Here is a 5,294-nt window from a genome sequence, read left to right as displayed (position 1 = left end):
CCGACCAGCAGAAATCATCTGTTGGACTTTTACTCCATATAACTTACCCCTATCGGCTATCAGTCATTATTTATTCAACATGTATTACATATATATTAATATATTATTATTACAATATGTACGGAAATCGTATTGTAGTCTTATAAATTTAGAAGACACTTCCCCTTGTGTTCCTTAAGATTAGATCATAGAAGTCGTAACTAGTTATTTAATTTCGTAGCAGATTCTGCCCAGCCTGCAGTTTCCACTCATCTTCTTCCTTTCATATGAGGGCTACGTATATTTAAACAAACCACATATGATATAGGTACTTAATAGTACAACTTTGAATTATCAATTGTAAATAATACTATCATAGGTGACGGGTGCCAATGTGCCATACAAAGTTATAAATAACAAATAAATAAATCATAAAACATAAATGTTCATTTTATATTGAAAAATATTTTTTTCTATTATATTATATTATGTATCTAATTTATTTAAGAACTTGAATAGAACACAATAATAAAATAATATACATATTTTATATGTAGGTAGGTGCATACTATTTACATAAAGGGAAAAAATCAAAATTATATCTCATAAAACCATATAAAGTTACACTACCTACTTAAATACAGAACATAAAAATGTTTTATAGTTATTGCACATAAGTAAATTAATTTTTGAGGATAACCAAACGCACTTTGTTAACATTTAGAATGATGAATATTCAAAATACGTAATAACTCATCAAGTCATTAAAATATTAACACTAATATCTATAATTTATAATACAATTGTTACCTATAAATTATTTTATTAAGAAATGCATGTATTTCATTTATTTTTCTGGTAAATATAGCAACTAAATTGTTTTTACTTAATTTGATATTTTTCTTCCATAAAAGAAACATAGACAATTGTGTCTATAGTTAGTAATTCTCTTCACACAATGTAATAGACCATAAATTGTTATTTTGTTCACACAAACCAAGTTTTATCCGCTTACACTCTATTATGAATTATAATAACTAGTATTAGATCTCATACATATTTACTTTTTTCATGAAAAATATAAACACCATGCATGTAATATATACACTAGTTCCTAACTATATATTACACGGAGTACGCTCCTAAATTTTATTTAAAATTCATTTTTTTAGCAGCTATTTCTCTTAGTTTAATCCAATCGGTAGTATTATACACAGTGTGCATTTTTTTTATTATTTGTCTTACGCTCACAATATGTACGTTTCGGCGCCGTTGGCAAACACAGACGTCAGACGTGTTCATAAATCCGTTCCCAAGCAGCTCACGAAAAGAGGAAAAATAAAATAATTACCGCCTATGTACATCACATATATTATAATAATATAGTAGCTGCCTTTAAACATCAGTCTACAACTCGTGGTCTATTGTATATTGTATTGTGTAAATATAATTCATAACTAAACATTATATTATAATATTATGGAGATCGTCTCTTGTTGCATTATTATCTTACCAGACCAGCACTCGAATTTGTATATGGTTTTTATGATAATTATTATTATTATTATTATGAATATTATTTTATAGGTAGGTAATAACACATATATGTATACGCACAACGAACGAATGTCAGATAAATTGTATGTAATATAATAATATGTACGATGTACCAACAACTGTGTCTATGCCTTTACTGGTAATTTCTGGTGAAATATTATAATATTACAATGATATAATATAATAAAGTTACACCTCCTAACCATTATAATATTATGCCCGAGGTCCGTCCATGTTCATGTACCTATATAGTATATTATGTAAAGAATACTATCAAAATGCACAGTATGACTGCATTATTATACACAAATACTACGAAAATGGTGATAATATTATATTATAATGTATGTTTTAACAATAAGAAGACTAGACGAGTAGGTACTAGGTACTGTAGGTAGATAATATAATATATGATATTATATTTAATTGTATAATGAGATACGACACTAAAAATACAATACTTACAGTATGAAATAGGTAACATAAGTAAAGATTTATATTCTATATAAAAAAATAAAACGTGAACAGTAGCACTTCTGTGCACCTAATTATACAAGTACTCGGTATTGTACTCCCAATAGTATTTCCGTCCCAACATGAGGTTGTCTAATCTGTGGCCAGTGCCCACCAGTGATTTTCGATGTTGGCCTAATAATTTCATATATATATTTGCACGAAATTCTAGTTATGATATTAACTTACTTTATTTTTTTAATAAAAAAATAATCGAAGTTACAATAATACAACGTGCCTATAACTATGACATTTTCATTAGGTACATTACAACTATACGATATCCCGAAGAATAGCTTCAAAGTAGTTACAATAGTTACATACTTATATAGTTGTATGAGTTACTGATAGACGACCGTAATCATTTCAGAAGAAACATTGTTCTTTTAACTGCCAATCTAACATGTAACTGTGTACCTAAGTACCAACATTCCAATATCTTAATTACTTGGACACAACTGTGATATTTAGTCTCTGATATTTTGTTCAGCAATCTTAAGTCTTAACGTATCCTCGTTATTAAAAACAAAATAACTTAAATTACTTGTATATAGCACCTAGTATAGTAGGTATAGGTGAGTACTCAATCAACAAAAAAGTGAGCAAGTGGGTGCAGCTCTGCTTTCCATTAGGTGTCACTCTCACTCACTGTAATTTATACTTACTCCATTACTTACTAATTAAATCTTCTTCTTTCCGGTAAAAGTTTTTTTTTGTGTAAATTGAAAAAACTTATTTGGAATAATGTATTGAATTTCCTAATCTTGAATATAAAATTAAACATTTTTATGAATTTCTAACTCAAAATAATTTGTAAATGTTCGTGATTATGACGAATATTTTTTTTATATTCGAACTAAGGTTGCTCATAAAAAATTATTGTTTATTCACGTCCATAAATATCTAAAAAAATTTTAATATTTTGAAAATGATATCATGTATGAAAAATGGTGCAATTTGTAGTTACTGATATTTAAGTATTGGTATAGTACTGAGACGTAGAGTGTACAAACAATTTGTACGTATTTATGAATGTTAGGATATGTTTATAGATCACTCAACGAAAAAGAATCAAAACTACTTCTTTTCACCTAAAATAGCTCGGTGGCCATAAAGAAAAAAAATCCACGGCTAAAAAATTAAATCAAAACATAAAATTGTAAACAGCAACGTCATCTAGTGACTAAAGTTAGCGACAGTCAAGGGCGTTCTTCGGGCACACACAAAAGTTTAACACCGCGTCAACAGATGGCGTTGCCCCTATCGTCTAAACAAGTCGAACAAAATAATATAAAGTAGTTGGCCATCACGATTAAATAGATATTATAATATCATAACAGGGATTATTAATTACGAAAAACTAGTAAGGACCTGCTGATCCCGTGTACTTCGTTGTCTGTTAAAAATACCAACTGTTTTTTGATTAAAAATTTGTGTTCAATTCGTCATTTAATACCCAGCGTACCTATACTGATGTTCAAAACTTCCCGTGACAAATTCCCAACTATTAACCATGATAAATCCAAAAGAACGATTCAAATCTATTGATTTTATATAGCATAATATATCAGATACCACTATGTAAAATGAAGTCGCTTTCTCTTTTGTTCGGGATAAACTCCCAAACTACTTCTTCAATCGCCGTGCAGTTTTTTTCAATTATAGAGAACATCACAGAGAAGGTTTTAGGCATACATTTAGTAAATAATTAGTTATTATTCATTAAAATAAACGTGTAAATTACGATGTATATCTTAAACGCCAATAACCCTGGCATTTGAGGCGTATTTCTAAATAAAAAAAAAAAAAAAACGTGTAAATTGTATACCTGTACCTTTTTTAGTAGGAAATATTCGCTTACTGAAAATAAATAACAATCAAACTCGACGACCACATATGCTTCTAGGCAGGTCTGTATCGACGTGGAATAATCAACAATTATTAAAATTATTTAGCTTTGCAAAAAAAAAAAAAATACATTTTATCTGAATATCTATTATTAGTATTTACAATCAATGGTGTTACATTAGTTTATTGGTAAAAAATAACTAATAACTAATCGAATTTTCACAAATTGCTTGCTAAGATGCCTGAGATGCCTGATAGCCGCGAGTTTAACATAAGTTATATAAGTTTAGCGAGTCTCGTGTGTAGATTTATATTTACCATTTTCAAGTTTCAACGGGCAACAAAGTGCACGGGATCAGTTAGTAATATATAATATCATTATTCAGAATTATTCTGGATACTAAGGAATACCAGGTTATCAAAATATGTATGTAAAAAAAGTGGGTAAGTAGGTATAATGCTCAGCTGTACGTCAGGTGTCGTGTGAGTCACTGTCTATAGTAGGGTGGTCGGAAAAAAAAGCTACTGAAAAAAGCCAAGAAAAAAAGCTACGGAAAAAAATCCAAGATGAGAAAAAAATTCCACGTAAAAAATAAGTCACGGGGAAAAAAAGCCAAATTTTATAATTATAAATTAATAATTTTTAAATTATTTTTTTAAAATGTTTTTACATAGTTGGTCATACTATATACACTATCTTAAATCGTGCACACAATATAAAATTATTGATACACAGCTAAGCTATTATTATTTTTATTAGAATTTATTATTTCCGTTGTTACACTAATTACTAATAAAAATTTTAATATAGAAAAATTGCATACTACGTTCACTCTTAGACTTCTACCTTGCCCTGCTGTCTCCATCTTTGGCTCCCAAATACCCAATTCTCAAACGGTAAAATACCTCGGTCTAATCCTAGATCGTAGGTTAACTTGGGCTCATCATATAAAATCTAAGCGCCTAAATCTTAATGCTCGTCTTCGTTTGCTCAAAACATTCATTAATAATAACACACACACTAACCTAAATACAAAACTACTTATCTACAAATCCCTAATAAAGCCTGTATGGACATATGGCATCCAGCTATGGGGTAATGCTAAAAAATCTAACCTTAATAAGATCCAAACCTTCCAAAACCTAGCCCTCAGGAAACTACTCAATGCACCACCTTACATCTCGAACAGCACTATCCACTCTGACTTGAAAATGAAATCTGTCCAGGAAGAAGCTAAAGCACATTATAAGCGTTTTCATAACCGTCTGTCCGCCAACAGCAATCCACTAATCCGCGATCTCGCAGTCCCGACCATACCTGGCAATCCTCCTAGGCGTCTAAAACGCAATTGGTGTCGTGACCTTCTCATCCCGCCCTATCCAACTTAAACAAAAAA

The sequence above is a fragment of the Myzus persicae genome, unplaced genomic scaffold (assembly GCF_001856785.1).
Source record: "Myzus persicae strain clone G006 unplaced genomic scaffold, MPER_G0061.0, whole genome shotgun sequence".
NCBI lineage: Eukaryota > Metazoa > Arthropoda > Insecta > Hemiptera > Aphididae > Myzus > Myzus persicae.
Note: the sequence above shows the minus strand (reverse complement) of the source record.